At 40.6% G+C, this 27151-nt stretch overlaps 1 protein-coding gene across 1 annotated transcript in view; it reads right to left on the bottom strand.

Annotated features, from left to right (window-relative positions):
• Nucleotides 1–18494, bottom strand: part of RTN4R (reticulon 4 receptor) — a 304428-nt gene extending 285934 nt beyond the window's left edge. Inside the window, exon 1 of the mRNA XM_040350588.1 lies at nt 17847–18494. The gene's annotated coding sequence lies outside the window, so the exon portion shown is untranslated. The remainder of the gene's footprint in view (nt 1–17846) is intronic.
• Nucleotides 18495–27151: the final 8657 nt, after the last annotated feature.

Raw genomic sequence — 27151 nt, forward strand, 5'->3', positions numbered from 1 at the left:
ACCCCCTCTCACCTTGGTCATAGATGGATTGAATCTCAGACCAGTACTAATGGGCACTGGTAGACTGCACTCAGGGCCGATCCACCCTATAGGCTCACTATGCAAGCTGCTTAGGGCCCCGCAAAGCTGCATGCCCCCCCCAAATTACTAGAGGCCCCCCCCACTTCTCAACTTTAATGTGACATGTCATTTTGCTTAGGGCCCCAGGGAGGTCAGGATCGGCACTGACAGCACTAATAGGCACTGATGGGCACTGATGAGGTGGCACCTATGGGCACTGATGAGCAAGCACTGATGGGGCTGTACTGATATGTGGCAATGATAGGCGGTGCTAATGGGCACTGATAGGCATCATTGATGGGCACTAATGGACACTGATAGGTGTTAATGATGAGTAGGCACTTATAGGCGACACTAGTGGGCACTGAAAGGCAGCACTGATAGGTTGCATTGATGGGCAATGATAGGGCTGCACTGATAATCAGAGTGCTGCTGATCAGTACCCTGATATCAGTGTAAATGTCCCCTGTCATAACTCCTGGATACTAGTGACAGCGTGTGACAGCGTGTGAGGAAAGGAATGTGGAAAACTGGCAAGTTTGTTTTCAAGTCATCAGCTGTGATTGGACAGCTGATCACATGGTAAAGGACCTTTGTGATTGGCCCTTTACCCCAATCTGTGATCAGCTGTGTCCAACGGGGGCAGGGTTCTGGGAGAATGTCAATTGCCCTCCCAGAACTGGATGACCGCGCTGTAGCCTTTTTTGGCTATAGCATGGTTGGGAACTGGTTAATAAATATGACTATTTGCGAGAAACTTAATTTAGTTGCCTAACATATCTTTATATTTGTACCCTTTCATATATTTTATGTAAAAATACACGTTGTTGACCTTTTACAAACAATTTAGTAAATTACTATTTTACTTGTAGTACACTGTAATAAAAATAACAAAGAAACCAAAGCATTTTCTCTAGAAGTCAAAACTACTACAATATGTCACACGGTTGCTGCTCTCTTTTCTTTATTTCATAGTTTCAAGTTGAATATGATTATCACTAAGACACACATTTTGCTATTTATTTTCATTTCTGGTTATTCCAAATTGTGTTACAATGCAAATCAAGTGGTACCATTTTTTTCTGCAGTGGTTTAATGTTCTGCATCTTTGTAATTATGACAACAGCTGTAATTACCATAGTGAGTTATAGTATTTAATCAAATTATATGTAAAATAATTTTAGGTTTCTGTGTTTGATGTGGCTGTATAAAACTACCCTTTTTATTCCATAAGTGTTTTAATGTAAAAGTGATACAAGTTTTCAACTGTATTGAAATGATTTGATATTCTATGTGAAATCATGAACAGAAGAAATAGCAAGACAGCCATCTAGTGTAAAATCACAAGGATAACAATTATTAAGAAAAACTGAATAAATGTAACCTTAGGTAAGGAAAGTATTGTGGATGCTACTTACAGTGTCTCACAAATGTAAGTACACCCTCACATTTTTGTAAATAATTTATTATATCTTTTTATGTGACAACACTGAAGAAATGGCACTTGGCTACAGTGTAAAATAGTGAGGGTAGCGTACAGCTTGAATAACGTTGTAAATTTGCTGCCCTCTCAAAATAACTCAACACACCGCTATTCATCTATGGTAACTAAAGTGAGTACACCCTTAAGTGAAAATTACCAAATTGGCCATTTTCTCTCCCCAGTGTCATGTGACTCGTTAGTGTTACAAGGTCTCAGGTGTGACTGGGGAGCAGGTGTCATAAATTTGGTGTTATCACTCTCACATACTGGTTACTGGAAGTTCAACATGGCAAAGAACTCTCTGAGAATCTGAAAAAAAAATTGTGGTAGGAGTGTCATGATCTGGGGTTGCATGAGTGCTGCCGGCATTGGGGAGCTGCAGTTCATTGAGGGAACCATGAATGCCAACATGTACTGTGACATACTGAATGATCCCCTCCCCTTGGAGACGACCCCAAACACACCTCCAAGATGACCACTGCCTGAGGGTAAAGGTGACAGACTGGTCAAGCATGTCTCCAGACTTAAACCCTATTGAGCATCTGTGGGGCATCCTCAAATGGAAGGTGGAGAAGCACAAGGTCTCTAACATCCACCAGCTTTCTGATGTCGTCATGGAGGAGTGGAAGAGGACTCCAGTGGCAACCTGTGAAGTTCTGATGAACTCCATGTCCAGGAGGGTTAAGGCAGTGCTGGAAAATAATGGTGACCGCACAAAATATTGACACTTTGGGCCCAATTTGGACATTTTTACTTAGAAGTGTACTCACTTTTTTTGCCAGCGGTTTAGACATTAATGGCTGTGTGTTGAGTTATTTTGAGGGGACAGCAAAATTACACTGTTATACAAGCTGTACACTCAATACTTTACATTGTAGAAAAGTTTCATTTCTTCAGCGTTGTCACATGAAAAGATATAATACAATATTTACAAAAATGTGAGCGGTGTACTCACTTTTGTGAGATACTGTATATGATAAAAAAAGTTTCATGCTAAGTGAACAGTATTGATAGATTCATCAATCGTTCAATGAATCTTGTTTGAAATTGTCCCAAAAATATGGGAAGATGGTGACAAATCTTGTTGTAAAAATGGAACTTTGCAAATTTTTTGGATGATCTTCTCTTCTGCCTCCCCTCTCTCTCTCTCTTACACATTGGAAACCGTTTTTGTTTTTAGTTAACCTTACCTAAGCCAGGATGATGTTACAGTCTACCCATGCTATGAGCCTCTGCCAATATTGGCAGAGACCCCAGAATGACATCTCCCAAACTGCCTCCTGAGTTGTGTGATGTAGCACAGAGATGCTGTGGGATCTCTGAGGCCGTGTACACGCGATCGGTCCAAACCAATGAAAACAGGCTGAAGTTCAGTTTCATCGGTCCAAACCGCCCGTGTGTACGCCCCATCGGTCTGTTGTCCTTCGGTCCAAAAAAAGAGAACTTGCTTTAAAATCAGACCGATGGACGGCTGACCGATAAGTCAAAACCGATGGTTAGTACGCAAAAGCATCGGTTCAAAACCCGCGCATGCTCAGAATCAAGTCGACGCATGCTTGGAAGCATTGAACTTCGTTTTTTTCAGCACGTCGTGTGTTTTACGTCACCGCACATCAGACCATCAGTCTGCTTCAGCGGTGAACCGATAAAAACGGTCCGTCCGACCATTCTCATCGGATGGACTGATCGTGTGTACGCGGCCTGACAGGTCTTGTAGATCTGACAGAGACTCAGAACGAGTCTGCACATGTGCTAAATCTGGACTCCATTGTCTCCGTTGTCTATGCGTGCGTGTTTTTTTTTTTTTTCATTTTATTTTAGGACAGGGCCTTTTCGTGGTGGAGTAGGCAGAACAAAGTTTGTCCTTGCATTTTGTCAATTTTTAGTGTTAATAAGCAAACTATTAAAATGCATGGACAATGCCATGGGGGACATAAATCAATGTAAAACATAAAAAAAAAATAATAATAATTACTGAACAGCAGGGAGAGGGTCTTTTTCACTAGTTCAAAAGCAATATTGAAAATCCTTTAAATAGCATGCTATATGATTTTTATGGACAATCTCAGTGACAGTGTACTCTGGCAGCCAATATTTGGCATTGAAATTGATTTTTGTTATTTACACTTAGCTTGACTTACATATAGCAGCACCCCAATTTAATTCACTTTGATTTGAGAGAAAATATGTGACACATGATTTTTGATCAAATGGTAATAGACCTGACTTGACCAGCAAAAAGGAATTGGCTATTAGTTTTCTGTGGCTTTCCCTGTTCTCACTGATGCAAAACTTTCCTATTGCTTGCCAATTTCTGCCAAGCGCTCATTTAGAATTCAGAGATGTGGATGATATAGCAATTTAAAATTTCCCAGCAATCTGAATGACATTTTCAATAAGTGAGAATTGGCCAAAATGTACTAGAGAAAAAGACAAGTGATTAACTACAAAAAAATAAGAAACCGCAGAAAACACAGAAATTTAAAATCTGCCAGCAGCAAGACAATTTTAAATAGTGTACCTAGACCCAAATTTGGTAAAAAGACAAAGACCACAGGCTTGGATTTTAATCAAGATTAGTGGACTAAACTATGCTAGAGATAAAGAGATCATAGATGATACAGTAGTGTAAAGCTGACCGACAGCAGAACAATTGTAGGAGCAAGGCTAGGCCTAAATTAAAATTAACAAAAAGTACGGACTAGAATTTATACTACAAGACACTGCAGAAGATACATCAGTATACAAATGAACAGCAACATGCAGTTGTAATCATGTATAATAGGCTCAACTGATATATGCTGCAAAGAAAAGACAGTTTCAAGAACCAGTTTTCAAGACAGTTTTCAAGAATTGTCAGTGACAATCTGCTCTGATTTGAGCACCCCAAACTAAGAAAAGCCATATCAACATATAATAAAAACAAAAAATACACAATAAATTAAAACCCCAAAATACCACTCCTGAAGCAAAAGCCCCTTAACCACTTAAGACCCGAACCAAAATGCAGGTTAAGGACCAGGCCCCTTTTTGCGATTCGGCACTGCTTCGCTTTAACTGACAATTGTGCGGTCGTGCGACGTGGCTCCCAAACAAAATTGGCGTCCTTTTTTTCCCACAAATAGAGCTTTCTTTTGGTGGTATTTGATCACCTCTGCGGGTTTTATTTTTTGCGCTATAAACAAAAATAGAGCGACAATTTTGAAAAAAATTCAATATTTTTTGCTTTTTGCTATGAATAAATATCCCCCAAAAATATATAAAATGTTTTTTTCCTCAGTTTAGGCAGATACGTATTCTTCTACCTATTTTTGGTAAAAAAAATCGCAATAAGCGTTTATCGATTGGTTTGCGCAAAATTTATAGCGTTTACAAAATAGGGGATAGTTTTATTGCATTTTTATAAAAAAAAATTTTTTTTACTACTATTGGCGGCGATCAGCGATTTTTTTCGTGACTGCGACATTATGGCGGACACATCGGACAATTTTGACACATTTTTGGGACCAAAAATGCATTGTTTACTGTGAAAATGACAATTGCAGTTTGGGAGTTAACCACTAGGGGGCGCTGAAGGGGTTAAGTGTGACCTCATATGTGTTTCTAACTGTAGGGGGGCGGGCTGGACGTGTGATGTCATTGATCGCCTTTCCCTATATCAGGGAACAGACGATCAATGACAGCGACCCACGACCCGGTCCGAAGCTCCGTGATCGTACCCGCAGACCCAATCGCCTCCGGAGTCCTGCAATCGGTCCCCGGAGCTGAAGAACGGGGAGAAGTGTGTGTAAATACACCTTCCCTGTTCTTTGTTGTGGCGCTGTCATTGATCGCCTGTTCCCTGATATAGGGAAAAGTGATCAATGAAGTCACACGGCTGGGCATTTAACAATCACGTACAGGTACGTGATTGTGCCCAGCCGTGCCATTCTGCCGACGTATATCGCCGTTAGGCGGTCCTTAAGTGGTTAAAGGGGTTTAACTTAAAATCAACCTATAAGCTTACATTTTGCCAAAATAAATGAAAACCACATAATAACCCTTAATCAAAATCCTTGCAGCAAAATGAAAAACAGTTTGGTATGGATGGGACAGAAGCTAAAAGTGACTGCTGGCCTCAAATCAACCACAAAATAAAAAGAAAGACAAAAAAGCCCTCAAAAATAAGAACAAAAATGGCAGAAAGGATGTTGACTGACCAAAGGGCTAGAAATCAGAAGTAAAGTATGGCTTTTCAACTAACCCTAATCTCTGCCTGAGGTTTGTTTCCCTATGCTTTCCGTAAAACAGCTTCCAATTCACGGACACTATGACTTCTCTGCACCCCCCCCCCCCCATTTTATCCTGAGAGGGCTAGCTTAAACAAAAGCCCCTTATGGGCAGTTTTAAGCCTGCTTACTATACTGCAAAGGCCATATAGTGCATTTTGGTTTAAAAAAAAAAGAAAGATCCAAGGCCTATCTGCACATAACTTTGCTGGAGCTGCAAATCTCAAAACAGGGGGATGTGCCTCAACCCCATGGTAGCAGAAAACCCAAACCTCATCCCTAGTGAGCAATCTGTAGCTAAAGATCATATCACAGCCATTGTTTTTTTTTCTGTCCTACGGAATAAATCTGAAATTTTAGCTCGCATCTATAAGTTAGAACACACCAATAATCCATGCATTTATGAAAACATCCTCAGTAGATAGATGTGTATGTGTATAAAGTGAATGAAGGCGAAGAACATATTTCCAGTCAAATCCTTCAATTAAAAATTTAGATTGTCAAGGTGCAACAGGAAATTTGCCTGAAGGGTGAATGCCAAACCTTTATTACGATCTATAGGCACAACAGATTATGAATTATTAAGGGTGTCATTTTTGCCAGCAAAACTTCTGTTTACTTCAGCACCCAGCCAGGCTTAAGGTAATTTGTTTTTGTAATGTTTCCTTGATCTGATTGATTATTTAAAATGAAACTGAGAACTTTAGTAAATACGTCTGCTTATCATATAAGGGGAAAGAATGATTTCCTAAAGGACATATGTTTTAATGTCAGCTCATGAAATTCATCTTTTCTGCTTATGTACTTTCAGATTCAGCAAATCCCCATGACTCCAGCTTTTAAATGGAGCTAAATTTCAATCAAATAGAGAAACATTTAATCTGTATTGAAATAAAAATGTTATTCAATGCATTTATGTATCTGAAGCTATGGATATGCACTGGAAGCTTTTTTATTTTTTAACTGTAAAAATAAAATATACATATTATGTAGTGTTGAATCCAATCCAGCCAGTGAGTGGAGCTCCAGTCTCTTTTTCATATTGTTAGCTTTATACTTTTCACTTGTGATGAAAAATAGCTTGTTGGTTCAGTAATATGGATGAGCTGAACTGCCTTGGGTTTGGTTCAAGCAGAGTTTGACAAATTTGAAAAAAGCTTGGATGCCAAACCTGAACCCCACTGAAATCAATTGGAGCCAAATCTGTCAAATTACACATGTTCTGGGCTAAGAGGCAAGGGGGTGTAAAAAGAATACCATGGTGGGGTTGTCCATTGCCCTGCGGAACATGTACAAATGATGCAAAAAAAAAATTCAGTTCAATTCGGCCAGGAGTAGAGATTTTTTAATGCTTAAATTGAAACACTAAAAATGCCCAATATATTTAAATAACATGTCTGAAGGTTGCCCTAATCCTGCTTGTGAATGGGGCGCAACTCAGTGATGTGCGAAAATTTTTGGCGTAGCACCGATATTTACAAAGGAAACAAATTTGCAGCAGGTTGGCCGCTCTGTGCCAGATCACGTACCTAGTGCTTGAACTGACACTCCCGAGTGCACGTGCTAGCACTGGGTACAGTGGACTTGATGTCTGCCGGCACCCACCGATTACACAGTACACAGGAAGAAAATTAATCTGCCTATGTAAACAAGGAAGATTGCCGTTCTGTCAGAAGCAAAGGTATTGATCCTGTGTTCCTGAAAAACAGGAACACAGATCTTTGCCTTCCCCTAGTCAAATCACCTCCCACACAGTGAGTAAGCACAGGCTAGGCACACAGTTAACCCTTTGATCACCCCTGATGTTAACCCCTTCCCAGCCAGTGCCATTAGTACGGTGACGTTGCATATTTTTTAGCACTGATCACTCTATTAGTGTCCCCAAAAAGTGTCAGTTAGGTGGCCGATTTATCCGCCTCAATATCACAGTCCCACTAAAAAAAATATCCTATAGTTTATAGATACTATAACTTTTGGTCAAACCAATCAATATACCGTATTTATCGGCGTATACCGCACACTTTTTTCCCCTTAAAATAAGGGGAAAATCGTGGGTGCGTGATATACGCCGACACCCGCTTCCCGCGCTCAGTTTGAATGCCTGCGCCGACATATACCGAGTGCAGTACACTCGGCTACATTCGGCCAGGCTCGGCTTCGCTCGTGCTCACGCATTAACGCCACAGAGCGTGAGCACGAGCGAAGCCGAGCCTGGCCGAATGTAGCCGAATGTACTGCACGACGGTATATGTCGGCGCAGGCATTCAAACTGAGTGCGGGAAGCAGCGATTTGATGGGTAACAGCGCAGGAGGACACCACCAAAGCCGCAGACGGACGCCCGACCTGACGAGGACGACACCACCGAAGCTGCAGACGGACGCCGGACCCCGGACCCAACAAGGAGGACACCACCGAAGCCGCAGACGGACGCCGGACCCGACGAGGAGCACACCACCGAAGCCGCAGATGGATGCAGGACCCGACATGGACGCTGCGCAAGACACCAAAACTGTAAGTACTAAAATGTTTTTTTTTTACAGGAATGCTGGTCCACATTAGGGGTGCGCGATATACACCGGAGCACGCAATACCCCGATAAATACGGTACGCTCATTGGGATTTTTTTTACCAAAAGTATGAAGCAGAATATATATTGGCCTAAACTGATGAAGAATTTTTTTTTTTTTTTTTTAAATGGGCTTTTTTTATAGCAGAAAATATTGTGTTTTTTTCAAAATTGTCTAACTTTTTTGTTGATAACACAAAAAAAAAAATACGTGATCAAATCCCAAAAAAAGAAAGCACTATTTGTGGAAAAAAAGGACAACATTTTTATTTGTGTACTGGATCGCATGACCGTGCAATTTTCAGTTAAACTAACGCATCGCTGTATCGCTAAAAATGGCTTGGTCAATCTTACTAGATCTGACTAGAAGCTATATTTGGGCAATGATGTCACTGCTATCCCTGTCCCTTTTCTTTACGTGGCTGGGATTCCCAGTGACATCAGCTGTTCCTAGAGATGTGGTGGGTGCAAGAACCTGCTGCTTCTTTAGGAACCAATGACAGTGGGACACTGTAATATGTGTAAGCAGTAGAAATACTCCTTCTACATACTGTATGATGCTTGGTATCTTTATCCATTTTTTTAGGTCATTGGGGTGATAAACAACTGGTAGATATAGTAATTCCCCCAACTGGCAGTATTACATTGTATTCTCTGTTTTCCAACTTACTGAAAGTTTTATTATGTCATTGATGGTGATCTCTAAAGTGTCTAAGGGGAAAGAGCACATATGGGCAATATGACTATATGTCATCCCTGATGGAAAAAAAGGGATGGGAACTATACACTCATCAGCCACTTTATTAGGTACACCTGTTTAATTGCTTGGTTTATCCACTCAAAGCATTTAGGCATCTAGACGTGGTGTAGACAACATGCTGAAGTTCAAACCGAGCATCAGAATGGGGGAAAAAGGGATTTGAGTCAATCTGAACATAGAGTATTTCAAAAACGACTAATCTATTGGGATTTTCACACACAACCATTTCTAGGGTTTACAGAGAATGGTCCAAAAAAAAGAAAATATCCAGTGAGTGTCAGTTGTGTGGATGAAAATGCCTTGTTGATGTCAGAGGTCAGAGGAGAATGGGCAGACTGGTTTCAGTTGATATAAATGCACCACTGACTAAAAATAACTTGTTACAACCAAGGTATGCAGAAAACCATTTCTGAATTCACAACCCAATCGAACCCTGAAGCAGATGGGCTACAACAGAACAGGAAACTGAGGCTACAGTTACCACCAAAATTAGACAATAGAAGATTGGAAAAATGTTGCCTGGTCTGATACGTTTCAATTTCAATTTCAGCTGTGGCATTTAGATGGTAGAGTCAGAATTTGGTGTAAACAACATGAAAGCATGGATCCTTGTATCAATGGTTCAGACTAGTGGTGTAATGGTGTGGGGGGTATTTCCCTGGCACACTTTGGGCCCCTTAGTACCAATTGAGCATCATTTAAACACCACGACCTACCTGAGTATTGTTTCTGACCATGTCCATCCCTTTATGTCTACAGAGTACCCATCTTCTGATGGCTCCTTCCAGCAGGTTAATGAGCCATGTCACAAAGCTCAAATCATCTCACCACTAGTTCCTTGAACATGACAATGAGGTCACTGTACTCCAATGGCCCCCACAGTCACCAGATCTCAATCCAATAGAGCCCCTTTGGGATGTGGTAGAGCAGCCAACAAATCTGCAGCAACTGCGTGATGCTATCATGTCAATATGAACCAAAATCTCTGTGGAATGATTCCAACACTTTGTTTAATCTAAGCCATGAAGAATTAAGGCAAAAGGGGGGCCAACCTGTTACTAGCCAGGTGTACATAATAAAGTTTAAAAATGTAAAGAATAGACTGCACTCAGGGCCGGATTTTCCACAAGGCCAACAAGGACAGGCCTCGGGGCGGCACTGTGTGCAGGGGCGGCGGAGGAGACAAGTAATTTTTCAACGGTGCGGGCCATGCGGCGGTGAAGAGAGATTAAATCTTCTCTCATTGCCCTGACTGCTGTTCCAACTTCCGCCCTTACAGGGCCGTGAAGGCTCATGTGCCTCTGTTTCACGGTTCACCTGCAGCTAGTTTCCCCGCGTGGGAGAGGATAGGCTGACAGCATTGTACCTGGCTGCAAGTACTCTGAAATGCTGGGGGGGCTTCATTTTACATGCAATTAGTGACAAACTGGTACTTTTTGGGTGGCAGGTGACACACTCAGGGCTCCCACTCATTCTGCTTTGCGGGTTGAACTATTTGAATTTTATATTACAATGTAATAACAACCATGGTGTCGGAATGATTGAAGCACTAAGTCGCTTACCCCACTGCGCGCATCACATCCCCCCCTATGTGATGGTGGGGAGGGGGACATTGAAGGACCTGGCCTTGGGGCGGCAAAGGAAGTAAATCCGGGCCTGACTGCGCTGTGTATAATACAAATATAAGCCGCCACACAACTTAGGAAAAAAGCAAAATCAAGATAAAATGGAACCTAATAAAGTGGCCAGTGAGGGTAGAAGCCTTGCCAATAAACATGGCTTAAAGCAGAGGTCTCAAACTGGCGGCCTTCCAGCTGTTGCAAAACTGAGGCATTGCAAGGCTGACAGGTACAAGCATGATGGGACTTGTAGTTTCTCAACAGCTGGAGGGCCACCAGTTTGAGACCCCTGGCTTAAAGGATGGGGACTTTTATTTAAAAAAAGGAATGGAAAGATTGTTTATGCAATAAAAGTAGATCAGGCCTTGTCTCATGACTTGAATGGAATGGGGCCATGTAACTTTACATTACTGACAATGGTCAGTGTAAAGTATACTGCTTATAAAGACAGGCCAGTTCTATTCTTAGCAAGAGGTTTATTTCTTGTGCAAGAGGTTTGTCGCGTGTGTCCCTGCTTTGGTGATTGATGAGGGCCTTCCAATTTGTTTATCCACTGATCTGCTGCGTGAAGTCTCCTCCTAAGCAGCTCCCAAGGCTTTTTCTTTAATCACAGCTGCTTTGATTTTCTTAGCACAAAGCAACCCAGTCCAAGGAAAAAAAAAAAAATCAGTGGGTCTCCAAGGGTAGGTTGTTTCACATTAGAAAAGCCACATATCCACAAATTATAAAAGCATTGTAGCTGCTAGGTGGCTCACTTAAAATACCTAATGAGGGTTATTGCTAGCAGAACCATACTGGTCAACATTAGTGGGTCATGTGAATAGAATTTCTAGTGTATAGACATGAACAGTTAACAATGGATACATATACGTGGCTCTGAAACAAACCTTTTAGTTATAAGTTATTATTATGTATTATTATTATTTAACCTTTATTAGTTTACTTTTATCTGTCAAGGTTTAATGTACCTTTTCTACTGCTGAGTACCAATCCATACAATACATTATTGCTGCTTCTGTTCTGTTGGCTCATTTGATGAAGAATCTTGCTTCCGAGACAATATCAGGTTTCTGAAGGGTATGTTAGAGTCCATTTTTGCAAAAATTGACATTCTGCACACAGCAATATGTTATGCACACACCTAACAGTATATGTTTTCTGTTAAGGACAGGGACTTAATTATGTGCAGGGAAACATCTTATTTATTTCACATATTACATGAGCAAATATCTATTTGGGGGTACCCTGCCTATGAAAGGTACAGTAAAAACTTGGATTGTGAGTATAATTAGTTCCAGAAACATGCTTGTAATCCAAAGCACTTGTATATCAAAGCAAATTTTCCTATAAGAAATAATGGAAACTCAAATGATTCGTTTCACTACCATCTATTCATAAATCCTTCGGTTTATAGTCCATATAAAAAGATTATAGCAATGTGATAGGTTGTGTAACCATAAAATGTCCATCCACAAATGGAAACCTCCACAAGGGTATTAGAAACAAAATCCAGCAGGAGCTACAGAGTATAAAAGAGAAGAGAGGCGCCTCTAAGTGTAGCAATATGTTGCTAAATGTTGTACCTTCATTAAATGTAACCATATTGCTACACTTAGAGGCGCCTCTCTTCTCTTTTATTCTCAGTTGTGACATGACGCTGCTTGTTTATCAAGACATCGCTTGTATATCAAGTCAAAATTGATTAAAAAAAATTGCTTGTCTTGCAAAACACTCTGAGGCCCCATACACACCATAGAATCTATCCGCAGATAAATCCCATCAAATGGGTTTCTGCGGATAGATCCTATGGTGTGTACACGCCAACGGATATTTATCCGCAGAGAAATCTCCCCTGGGATGGATTTCCAGCAGATGGATATTTGCTGACATGCACAACAAATCCATCTGCTGGAATCCATTCCAACGGATGGATCCGCTCGTCTGTACAGACTTACCGGATCCATCCGTCCAAAGGGATTCCCCGCACGCGTCGTAATGATTTGACGCATGCGTGGAATTCCTTATATGACAGCGTCGCGCCCGTCGCCGCGTCATAATAGCGGCGACGGCGCGACACGTCATCGCCAGAGGATTTCAGCGCGGATTTCAATGCGATGGTGTGTACACGCCATCGCATAGAAATCCTCTGAAATCCTCGAGAGGATTTATCCGCGGATACGGTCCGCTGGACCGTATCTGCGGATAAATCCTCTCGTGTGTATGGGGCCTCAAACCAAGGTTTTACTGAATAACCATGAAAAGGAGAAAATGCTATAAAATATTGTGCTGGACCCATGCTCTGGCATTATGCCATATTTTGGATGGAGTTGTGCTTCAGATTCTTTTCTTTTCTAAAAAAAAACAAAAGTCTTTAATATAATGAACACCACATGTGGGCCTAACATTTACCAAGGGATAAGTTTACTATATATTTAAATATAAAATGAAAATACAATGTGTACATTTACATATTATTTTACAATTATGTAAGTTCACTGTTAAAACTTTTGTAAAGGTAGAATAAAGTGATACTTATTTGGTGACCTGCTATTTTTATATTACTTGTGCTATTGAAGATTAATTATGCCTCCTGGTAACTAGGCCAAATCTGAAAATTTGTTGCAAAAGCAAAAAAAAAAAAAAAAAGTGCAGAATTGTAATATTATTATTTGTAACAAGCCTTTTTTTTTGCTCTGTATGTCTTTTGTAATATGCTAACCAAGTCATGTGTAAAGAGATGGTATACAGCACATAGGAACGTGGCATAGGCCTTACAAGTGAACATCGAAACCTAAATTCCAAGCCTGCCAGTGTTGACATAAATCCCTTTCCTTCCCATCCAGACAAGATGAAAATCAATAATGCTGAATCTCGCATAATGAAAGTTCAATAAACCACAACGCTTTACTCAGTTAAGTTAGGAAGCCTAAAAAAAAAATCACTAAAAACCTGAAATGATATTGGGCATCTAATCACCTGCACATCTGAATTCTACTCCCTTTAATATCCATGACAAGGCAGGAAGGCTGCCATTACACAATAGGTGCTGTGAATCGCATTAACCTCAATGCAAGAAAATATATGGCTGTGTTCTCAGCACTCCGAACAGTGATTGATAGAACATAAATGTTGTTTAGAGGGCCTGAAAAACCTTTACATGAACTGATATGACTACTGTAAACCAATCATTTTAGAAGATAAGTAGATCTTCAGTGGCATATTATATACATGTGTTTAGAATGGTGTCAAGAATATCATTTAAGGATCTAGAATAATTATCAAAATGGTCTGAAAATGTAACATTGTTGTAATAGACATATCTGTAGGACACAAAATTGTGTATACAATGTGGATTCAAATCAGCTTTACACATCTTCAAAGATAACCTCAGTGAGACATATTTCACCGCTAGAGGAATCTAGCACATTCAGAGTAGAGAAAAATGTCAGGTATGCAGCTAATTTACCCGTTTTACATATTAAAAAAAAACTCTCTAGTAAGCATTGCTGTGATATCTGACACAGAGTATGCATGTGTAAACTAATAATCAAACAGGATCTATAGTCACTTTCTGATCTTTTATGCTGCCAGAAACCCGATGGAGACTAAAAACCTATGGAAAACACTAAGATTTTACTTTAAACCTGGAGTACAAGAGATAAATTGAAGAAGAACTTTAAGGGTGACAGTTCCCTATTCCTGATTTGGAAGGTATTTTATTGCATTTTAAAGGACTCAACTGCTTTGAACTTCAGATGCTTTTTTTGTGACAGCAAAATATTACAAAGTGTAATCCCAAACAGATAGACAGACAGGTATGTAGACATACAAGTGGATTAGATAGATAGATAGATAGATAGATAGATAGATAGATAGATAGATAGATAGATAGATAGGTAGATGGGTAGATCGATAGATAGATCGATAGATAGATAGATAGATAGATAGATAGATAGATAGATAGATATATGGATAGATGGATAGATGGATAGATGGATAGATGGATAGATGGATAGATGGATAGATGGATAGATAGATAGATAGATAGATAGATAGATAGATAGATAGATAGATAGATAGATAGATGGGTAGATAGATGGGTAGATAGATAGATAGATAGATAGATAGATAGATAGATAGATAGATAGATAGATAGATAGATAGGTAGATAGATAGATGGGTAGATAGATAGATGGGTAGATAGATAGATAGATGGGTAGAGAGATAGATGGGTAGATAGATAGATAGATAGATAGATAGATAGATAGATAGATAGATAGATAGATAGATGGGTAGATAGATGGGTAGATAGATAGATAGATAGATGGGTAGATAGATGGGTAGATAGATAGATAGGTAGATAGATAGATGGGTAGATAGATAGATGGGTAGATAGATAGATAGATGGGTAGAGAGATAGATGGGTAGATAGATAGATAGATAGATAGATAGATAGATAGATAGATAGATAGATAGATAGATAGATAGATAGATAGATAGATGGGTAGATAGATGGGTAGATAGATGGGTAGATAGATGGGTAGATAGATAGATGGGTAGATAGATAGATGGGTAGATAGATAGATGGGTAGATAGATAGATAGATGGGTAGAGAGATAGATGGGTAGATAGATAGATAGATAGATAGATAGATAGATAGATAGATAGATAGATAGATAGATAGATAGATAGATAGATAGATAGATGGGTAGATAGATGGGTAGATAGATAGATAGATAGATGGGTAGATAGATGGGTAGATAGATAGATAGATAGATAGATAGATAGATAGATAGATAGATAGATAGATAGATAGATAGATAGATAGATAGATGGGTAGATAGATAGATGGGTAGATAGATAGATAGATGGGTAGAGAGATAGATGGGTAGATAGATAGATAGATAGATAGATAGATAGATAGATAGATAGATAGATAGTGTATGTTTAATCATTTACCTATTAATGATAGATACTACACTTTATTGTCATTGTATACATAAAACAAAATTTATCAGGATACTCTCTACAACAGTATAAAACACTTCTCGACACAACCACACATACATACTGCTAGCAGATGGCCATAAATCTGTTTAAATATAACAAAATATAAAATGTTATTAAAAAAAATAAGATAGATAAATAGATGGGAAGATATACTATTGTATGTTTAATCATTTACCTATTAATGATAGATAAATAGGTGATAGATAGTTGGGTATATATATATAAAAATATATATATATATATATATATATATATATATATATATATATATATATATATATATATATATATACCATGAGATAGATAGATAGATAGTGTATGTTTAATCATTTACCTATTAATGATACATACATAGGTAATAGATAGTTGGGTAGATAGGTGAATATATATATATATATATATATATATATATATATATATATATATATATATATATATATATATATATATATATATATATATATATATATATATATATACAAAATGAGATAGATAGATACATATATAGATACATAGCTAGATAGATAGTGTATGTTTAATAATTTACCTATTAATGATATCTAAAGAGAAGATAGATAGTTGGGTAGATAGATGAATAGATAAATACGATGAGAAAGATAGATAGATAGATAGATAGATAGATAGATAGATAGATAGATAGATAGATAGATAGATAGATAGATAGATAGATAGATAGATACTGTAGATAGATAGATACTAATTGACAGAGAGGCATATACAGGTATATAGACAGACAAGCAGATGAGTAGATAGATCGATAGAATAATGTATGTTTATTCATTTACTTATTAATCATAGATAAATGATGATAGCCAGTTGAGGAGATGAATAGATAGATATAATGATATAGATAGATAGATAGATCGATAGATAGATAGATAGATAGATAGATAGATAGATAGATAGATAGATAGATAGATAGAGAAGCAGATGAATGAAAAGATAGATAGATCGATATATAGACAGGTATAGAGACAGACTAGCAGATGCATGAATATATGGATAGATATATGGATAGATAGATAGATAGATAGATAGATAGTGGCAGAGAGACAGCCAGGATCTCTGGATGTGACTGTAATGATCCATCTAGGGTGAAATAACAGGATCCTGTGTATTTGTGATCCATTTGCAGCAAGTCGGACTAAGTTTAATGAGTGATAATGTATGTGAGCTAATTGATGTAACTTTTGGATTGGTGTCAGGGATTGCCTTGTATCAGGAGCTCTATAGCTGCAGTACACCTAGTATCTCCAGCCCTGTGACAGTGGGGGGCGTCTGTTTGCATTTTGCATAGCTTGGTGTAATCAGGTTGAGTATGCAGTCCGACAGGATCAGGACTGCAAAATATTGCATAACAAGCACGTCTGGGGCAGATCAAGGCACAGCATCCACTGTACACCCCAAAGTGGTCCAATGTAGGGAATCTCCAAACACAAACTGTTGTGATTAAACCAAAGCAGAGTTTTCACCAGAGGATCACAACATTAATTCTGCACAGGAGACTTCATTGTCCCCTCTTCCCAGTCCACATCTGTAAATCAGGAATTCATTTAAAAGCTGGAAATGAAAGGTCTTTGTGAGATCCCAGGCTGTGCTCCATTTATGGGTAGCAGAGATGTCCCCCCCATCAGTCATCTGCAGATCATCACACATAAAATGAGTTTATCCGGCTACACAGAGCAAAAGAGGCGAACGTCCCAAGAGACTGATCCACCGCAAGATTCGCTCGGCGTATGTCCCCAGCGTCCTCCTGGATCCTGACCTACTTTCTTCTAGGTCTGGTTCTGTAGTTGTGAGGTTAGCCCATCCAACTCGTATTCCCCATTCCTCAGCCTTTAAATCATCTTCCTCCAAAACATTTTTCCTGATCATAATATCACATTAACATTGCATAACACCCACCGCTCTTGTCTGCAAACATCTCACATCTAGACGATGGCACCTACCTACAGGGCTGCAACTACTTCTCCATTCAGCTGTCAAATCTGCTTTACGATTAATTAATAAATAATATGAATAATAATAATAATAATAATAATACAAGGATCTGCTTACCTTTGTTACACAATAGCTTCATCCTTGTGTTTAATTCCCTTTTGCACATAAAAATAAAATGTACAGGCAATCCTTAGGATATGGAAACTTCAGTAAAATGAATCACACTCCAGAAACACAGCAAAGAGTATTCCCCATCTGCTTGCCCTCTTCAGTCTTTTGGGGGGCACAATCACGATCTTCTTGTTTGCCTTCAACATCCAGTGTGAGTAGCCAGTGCTTGGTGTGTGTGTTCCCCGATCGGAACTAGTTGTGTATGGGGTAGTTGTATGAGTGTGTCTCCTCCACCATAGAGACAGCTGGTAATGAGAGCTCCCTGTCTCCCCCGCACTCTTGTAGCACATCAATGTGTGATGTGCTTCCTCTGGCTGCCAGGCGCTCCTGGTGAAATCACTGTTCTTTTTTTTTCTTCTTCTTCCCTTCCCCACTTACTCTATGGAAAAGCAGTGAGAGGAAAAGCAACGATGAATGTTTTATGGAGCTGGATCAGGGATTGAGAGGTGATGAATGTTTTATGGGATCATGTGGTTTGACGTGAGGGGAATCAGGCTTGATCCGATTTACAAGAGACAGAGAGAGCAGATGGGAGGGAACAGTACACACAAAACAGCAAACTGGGATAATGAAACATTTGCAAATGCAACTTGGTTGGAGTGCGCTGTCCATTCAGCACCACGGAAGCCCTCACTTTGCTCCAGCCATAGGGGGAGAGGCTTCGTCCTCCTTTTTTACATATTTATTAACATGCACTTTTCTTTCTTACATATATATTAACATGCACTTTTTTCTTACATATTTATTAACATGCACTTTTTTTTTACATATTTATTAACATGCACTTTTTTTTACATATTTATTAACATGCACTTGTTTTCCCTTACATATTTATTAACATGCACTTTTTTTTTTTTTTTTACATATTTATTAACATGCACTTTTTTTCTTACATATTTATTAACATGCACTTTTTTTCTTACATATTTATTAACATGCACTTTTTTTCCTTACATATTTATTAACATTCACTTTTTTTCTTACATATTTATTAACATGCACCTTTTTTTCTTACATATTTATTAGCATGCACTTTTTTTCTTACATATTTATTACCACGCACTTTTTTTTCTTACATATTTATTAACATGCACTTTTTTTCTTACATATTTATTAGCATGCACTTTTTTTTCTTACATATTTATTAACATGCACTTTTTTTCTTAAATATTTATTAACATGCACTTTTTTTTCTTACATATTTATTAACATGCACTTTTTTTCTTACATATTTATTAGCATGCACTTTTTTTTCTTACATATTTATTAACATGCACTTTTTTTTCTTACATATTTATTAACATGCACTTTTTTTCTTAAATATTTATTAACATGCACTTTTTTTTCTTACATATTTATTAACATGCACGTTTTTTCTTACATATTTATTAACATGCACTTTTTTTTTACATATTTATTAACATGCACTTTTTTATTACATATTTATTAACATGCACTTTTTTTTCCTCATGCACTTTTTTGTCTTACATATTTAATAACATTCACTTTTTTTTCTCACATATTTATTAACATGCACTTTTTTTCTCACATATTTATTAACATGCACTTTTTTCCCCTCACATATTTATTAACATGCACTTTTTTTCCTCACATATTTATTAACATGCACTTTTTTTAACCACTTTAAAGTGGAGCTCCACCCTAAAGTGGAACTTCCACTCATCTTAACCCTCCCCCCCTCCGGTGTCACATTTGACACCTTTCAGGGGGGAGGGGGGTGCAGAATGCAGATACTTGTCTAAGACAGGTATTTGCACTCACTTCCGAGAGTCCTCTCTGCAGGTAGTGTGTCACTTCCCGCCCCCTCCCGTTGTGTTCTGGGAAACACATGGCTGCCAGAACACAGCGGGGACCAGTGAGGATGGCGCTGCGCGACTCGCGCATGCGCCAGAGGGAATCGGGCAGTGAAGCCGGAACGCTTCCCTTCCTGATTCCCTCACCGTGGATGGCGGTGGGGGCAGCAGATAGACGAGCGATTGCTCGTCTTCTGCTGCAAACGTCACTGGACCCCAGGACAGGTAAGTGTCCATATATTAAAAGTCAGCAGCTGCAGTATTTGTAGCTGCTGGCTTTTAATATTTTTTTAACGGCGGAGCTCCGCTTTAAGACCGAGCCTGTTTTTCAGACTTGGTGTTTACAAGTTAAAAACATTTTTTTTTGCTAGAAAATTACGTAGAACCCCCAAACATTATAAAAAAAAATTCTGACACCATAGAGAATAAAATGGCGGTCATTGCAATACTTTTTGTCACACCGTATTTGCGCAGCAGTCTTACAAGCGCACTTTTTTGTTAAATAAATCACTTTTCTTTCATAAAAAAATAAGACAACAGTAAAGTTAGCCCAATTTAGCCTTTTATATTATGGAAGATAATGTTACACCGAGTAAATTGATACCCAACGGGGGTGGGTGGGTCTCCTTTTTTTACTTTTGTGGGTTTAGGTTTGATAGGGACATACTCTTGGGGGGGGGGGGGGGGATTGGGATAATATAAAATGATAAGGAGGTGGAAGCGTGCTGTGTCAGACATAGGCCAGAGATAATAAAAGTTAGAGGGGTTATGGAAGCAAATATATCGGGATCCATATGACCCAATTGGTTTATACTGCAATGCCCTGTACACACGATGGGAATGTCTGATGAAAAAAGTCAGACGGAATTTTTTTATCGGATATTCCGACCGTGTGTGGGCCCCATCTGACTTTTTTTGTCTGAGTTTAGAAATAGAACATGTTTTATTTTTTCAGATAGAAAAAAATCAGATCGAAAATTCTGATCGACTGTGTGGAACTCTGACAGAGAAAAACCCACGCTCAGAATCAAGTCGACGCATGCTCGGAAGCATTGAACTTCATTTTTCTCGGCTCGTCGTAGTGTTTTAAGTCACTGCGTTTTGGACGGTCGGAATTTTGTGTGACAGTGTGTATGAAAGACAGCTTGAACAGAATTCCGACGGAAAATTCCATCAGATTTTATCCCATCGGAAATTCCGATCGTGTATACAGGGCATAAGACTTAAGCAGAGATGGATTAGGTTTAGCATGTATAAGCCGCCACATAGTTTAGTAGATGATCTGACTGTTGGTTCCTTCCTTTGCATAAATTGACTATGTGAGTATGTGAGTTAAATGGAGGAATGATGAGAAATGAATTATGTATAAAGTTAATGGAAAAGATGTAATGTGCTACCTGTACCTCCTTTGAGTATAAATAAAGAATATTTAAAAAAAATTGATACCCAACATGTCACGCTTCAAAATTGCGCTCGCTCGTGGAATGGCGTCAAACTTTTACCCTTAAAAATCTCCATAGGCGACGTTTAAAATTTTTTACAGGTTGCATGTTTTGAGTTACAGAGGAGGTCTAGGGCTAGAATTATTGCTCTCAGTCTAACGATTGTAGCGATACCTCACATGTGTGGTTTAAACACCGTTTTCACATGTGGGCGCTACTCACGTATGCGTTCGCTTCTGCGCGCGAGCTCTTCGGGGCGGGGTGCTTTAAAACATTTTTTTCCTTATTTCTTTTACTTTCTTTTATTGAATTTAAAACAGTTTTAATAAATAAATAAATACTTGGGTCAGGGTCACTTTTATGCTTATTACAAGGAATGTAAACATCCCTTGTAATAGACACAAGCATGACAGGTCCTCTTAAATATGAGATTTGGGGTCTCAGGGCCAGATTCACGTAGCCCGGGCGCAACGTAACTTAAACGATTTAAGTTACACCGCCGCAAATTTTCCAAGTTAGTGCCCGATCCACAAAGCACTTACCTGGAAATTTGCGGCGGTGTATCCTAAATCCGTCCGGCGCAAGGCGGGCCAATTCAAATGGGGCGAGTCCCATTTAAATTAGGCGCACTCCCGCGCCGGACGTACTGCGCATGCTCCCGACGCAAATTTTCCAACGTGCTTTGCGCGAAGTTACGATGCGCCGAGGTTTTGTGAATCGCGACGGGTAAAAAAGAGTTGCGCCGGGAAAAAAAGAGTTGCGCCGGGAATTTTTTATTTTTATTTTTAAATTTGAAAGCGACGCGGGAAAGACGGGTATACTTTTACATGGTGTACTAATTTTACACTTTGTAAAAGCAGCCCTATCTTTGCGACGGCAAACTAACACTTGCGGCGACTTTCCGACGGGAAAAAGTTTTGTGGATCGCCGTAAGTGCTAATTTGCATACCCGACGCTGGTTTACGACGAGAACTCCCCCCAGCGGCGGCCGCGGTATTGCATCCTAAGATCCGACAGTTTAAAAAAATTACACCTGTCGGATCTTAGGGATATCTATGCGTAACTGATTCTATGAATCAGCCGCATAGATAGAAACGACAGATACGCCTGCGTATCCCTTTTGTGAATCTGGCCCAAAAAGACCTCAGATCTCATATTTGGACTTAAATGCAATAAAAAAAATTTGTCATTTGAAAAAATGACAACAAATTTTTTTTCCCTTTAACCCTCCTGGCGGTATCCCCGAGCGTGACTCGGGGTTAATTTTTTAGGCTGAGATCGGTAACCCCGAGTCACGCTCGGGGTAGCTGTGCAGAGCCTGCAGCGCGTGCTGGCTTACCTTCTCCTGGATCCAGCGATGTCACCGCGCTGTGTGAGCGAGCGGGTGCTCGCTCGATTCACACAGCGTCCTCCTGTGTCGTCGATCTCCGTTCCCTGCGACATTATGACGCACGGGAGCGGAGATCGGCGCCAAATTCAAAAACGTTAACAAACACTATACATACAGTATACTGTAATCTTATAGATTACAGTACTGTATGTAAAAAATACACACCCCCTTGTCCCTAGTGGTCTGCCCAGTGCCCTACATGTACTTTTATATAATAAAAACTGTTCTTTCTGCCTGAAAACTGTAGATTGTCCATAGCAACCAAAAGTGTCCCTTTATGTCAAAAATGGTTTTAGATCAGCTAGAAAACAGTGACAATAAATTATAATCACTTGCAGAATTGTGCAATAGCGATTTGTGGGGAAATTCGTCATAAAAAAATAAAAGTAATGACAGCGACAATTCTGCAACTGAGCAAATTCCAGTGATTTTGAGTTGATTACATTATTGAATAATTTTTATTAGAATTATATTATTATTTGTTATAATTATTTATAATGATTTATTATATTATAATTTATAATTTTTTTACCTCCAGGGAGGTTAAGACGTATGGGCGTAAACGACGTTTTGACGTTGCTCCCGCCCTGCAGGGGTATGGAGAAGGGTGGGGGCCATCTTCCCCTCACCCATCTCCATATCACTGACGTGACAGGACCCGATCGTCTCCGCCGCTACCGACCGCTCCGGTAAGCGCCGGAGGAGATGGGATGATCAGTGGGAGCCCCTCTCCCGCCGCCGATAAAAGTGATCTTGTGGCGTATCCGCCGCAGAGACCACTTTTATCTTGTGCAGGATCGCCTGCCGAAGAAGAGGATACTGGGGTTATGGTAGCTAGCTGCTACAATAACAATGGTATTTTTTTCCTGTAATAAACACACAAACAACATAACAGCCAACACCCGGTGTCCTGTCGAGAAATGCCCCCTATCGAGAGAAATGCCCGGGTGGAGCTGCACATTCACTGCGCATGCACAGTACGGAGCCCCAGAACAGCTGAGTTTACGATCAGCTGTTGTCTCGCATTGCCAAGGCACATTCGTGTAGGTGAGGGGAGGCTACTTACATGAAGGGGGCGGATTTTTAAATGATGGGCAGTGCTTGGGGCGGAATTTTTATCGATGGCCAAACAAAGCTGCAAAGGAAATCTTTATCTACTATTCTTCCTGGACGCTTGCAGGGCGTGTTTAGTCAATTGAAGGAGTGGCTTTTTCTATTTTAGACAAAGATTTCTTTTGCAGTTTTGTTTGGCCATCAATAAAAATTATGCCCCCAACACTGCCCATCATTTAAATATCCGCCCCCTTCATGTACTGTATCTATCCGCCCCTCTCCTACATGAACATGCCTCTGCCATGCGACTCAACAGCTGATCGTCAATTCTGCGCCATGCGGCGCATACGCAGTTCCACCTGGGCACTATTTGATATCCAGGCACTTCTCGACAGAACATCGGCTCCAGCACCAAAGAAAGGTCCCTCATGCGGAGAAAACACAGGGAGCAAACGTTTTACTTAAAAATGTTATAAAGATCCCTGAAACTATAGGGTCAATTCATTAACATTTCCCGCATGCGATAACACATCAAAGTGACTAATTTGTATAAATTATCGCAAGCAATAATTTAAAGTGATTGTAATGTTTTTTTTTTAAATAACAAACATGTCATACTTACCTCCACTGTGCAGTTCGTTTTGCACAGTGTGGCCCCGATCCTCCTCTTCTCGGGTCCCTCGGGGGTGCTATCAGCTCCCCCCTGCATTGTATAACCCCCTGGGAGAAGCTCTACCTTGCGACCGTGCTCCTAAGTTCAGCATTTGTGTCCATAGCTGCAGAATGTAGGACTCGGCCCCGCCCCCTAGCGCCCATGTCATTGGATTTGATTGACAGCAGCAGGAGCCAATGGGGGGGGGCAAGGGGGTTGGGCACTGTCAGAAGTGAAAGGTGAAAAAACATGAACCTGCGGTAAAAGAAAACGTGGCGGTAAATATTGTTTAACCGCTTGCCGACCATATACTATAATATAGCTGCAAAGTGGCTCCTCTGCGCAGGATCAGGTACCTGTACATGATCCTGTAGTTCTGGATCTGGGGCCACCGACGACCCGCTCCTGCTGTGATAAAAAATGTGCCGTCAAATATCGTTTAACCGCTTGCCGACCTTATACTAAATATACATTTAAATTTCCACGGCTGGGCATCAATATCTATATATAGCAGCAAAGTGGCTCACGTACCTGTACGTAGGGTGACCACGTGTCCCGGATTGCCCAGGATAGTCCCGCATTCTGCAGGTCTGTCCCGGGCACCTTCACTCTGGGACAATACAGTGTCCCGGAATGAAACTGACACAGGTCCCAGCATGAACCCCTCAGAGCTTAAGATGTGACACCCCCCTAAACTAGTGAAGAACTACAGGTCCCAGCATAGATCTGTGAAATCTATGGGGTCACGCCCTTAGATCTCATGGGTTCATGCTGGGAGTTTCAAAATTGGGGGGGGGGGGGTCACATCTTTAGATATCATCGGTTCATGCTGGGAATGGTAGTCCTTTACTTTGGGGGGGTGTGACCTCCCCAAAGTTAAGGACCACAGGTCCCAGCATAACCCCCCCCCAGAGCTGAAGATGTGAGACCCCCTGCCCCCCAAATAGTGAAGAACTACAGGTCCCAGCATAAACCTGTGAAATCTATGGTATCGCACCCTTAGATCTCAGGGGGTTCATGCTGGGTGTTGTAGTCCTTCAAATTGGGGGGGGTCACATCTTTAAATATTAGGAGTTCATGCTGGGACTTGTAGTCCTTCACTTTTGGGGGGAATGTGACCCCCAAAAGTGAAGGATTACAGGTCCCACCATGAACCCCTCAGAGCTGAAGATGTGACCCCCCCCCCCCCAACTAGGGAAGAACTACAGGTCCCAGGATGAACCAGTGAAAACTATGGGGAGTCACAATTTTTTAAAATAAAAAGTTATCTTTTCTTAGGAGGGGGGGTGGGGTGTCCCTGAATGGCAGTTTGGAAATGTGGCCACCCTATACAGCACCCATCAAAAGGTGCCCATCAGCTGCCAATCAGTGCACATTGCCAGCCTGTCCCCCTCTGTAAATGCCTGTCAGTGCCCCTAAAACTGCCAACCAGTGCCAATCAGCAGGAAGGGGGTGAAAGTGCTTTGTATTGAAGTGGTTAAGCTTAGTTGGGAATAGGCCGAACTTCTACTTTCAGTAAGAAATGTGAACAAGGCCTTAAGCGTCTATAGGGATAAAAAGTGTGATTTCACTCCTGTACTATGAGTCTGTAAGCAGCTGTCAGTGATAGGGCAGTCTAGTGCTGCAAGAGCAAGTGGTAAAGTAATCATATGTGTTCATACTGCAGTCAAATTGTTATGTTTTTGTATATATTTGTTTAACACTTCTGCCTCTAGAGTGTCTCCAACACCATCTTTGGGTGGTTTCTTTGTATAGTAAAGGTCAGGCCAGTTTTTTAGGCAGAACACGTGTGGATGTAGATAGGGACAGAGACCCTGCTTGTGAGGGAGAGAGAGCAGAAGCCAGGGAGAGTGTTCCGGCCTGTGAGGGATAGTTTAGGGGTCCTACGGAGTCCTGCAGTGGTAACCTTGGTCAGATGAAAGACTCCCAGCTGCTATGGGTAATGTGTTTCCAGCCTCTTCCAATAAGCATTGTGTGCTGGGGTATATAATGTACCATTAATTGGGAAGTGCCTGTGATACTCAGAAAGCCACATCACTTAGAACAACAGTATCTGTAGTGCATATCTGTGCCTCCATGCCTGGAGAGGAACCATTTGCCGTTTGATTGTAAAGACTGTTACTACTACCGCCTCTCGGTAATAAACGTTACCTTGTTCAAAGAACTTTACGTGTGTCTCCCTTAGTGAATTGCCGCACCCCTCACCCCGCTTACAAGTCATGGGTACAAACATGTGGAAAAGGCCTCTGAAAAAACCCTCTATGCTCGCACCGACACCATACTTTGCTGGCCCTCTGAAAAGTGATCGCTCTTCAGAGGGCAGGTGACAGGCAGATAGGAGACATAGAAGTGCGACTGCAGAAAAATGACCCTGTGGTCCATGGAGTATGCCCCCCCTTTTTTTTTTGTCGACATGTCACCACCTCTTTTAACCACTTCCCTACCCGCCCATTGTCATATGACGTCCACAGATGGGATCTCCCATCCTGGGTGGACGTCATATGATGTCCTGGGCTTCCCGGCCACTTGAGGGGGGGGCATCGCTCGGGACCCGGTGCCCGGCGGCTGCAATGTCCGCCGGGCACCCGCGATTGCCCGCGATCATGGCAGGACCGTGGATCTGTGTGTGTAAACACATAGATTCACGGTCCTGTCAGGTGAGGAGACCGATGTGTGTTCCCAGTACAGAGGAACACACATCGGTCTCCTCCCCTTGTGAGTCCCCTCCCCCTACAGTTAAAATCACTCACTAGGTTACATATTTAACCCCCTGGTGTTAACCCCTTCCCTGCCAGTCACATTTACACAGTAATCAGTGCAGTTTTATAGCACTAATTAGCTGTATAAATGTGAATGGTCCCAAATATGTCCGCCGCAATGTCACGGTCACAATAAAAATT

The sequence above is a fragment of the Rana temporaria genome, chromosome 1, assembly GCF_905171775.1.
Source record: "Rana temporaria chromosome 1, aRanTem1.1, whole genome shotgun sequence".
Lineage (NCBI taxonomy): Eukaryota > Metazoa > Chordata > Amphibia > Anura > Ranidae > Rana > Rana temporaria.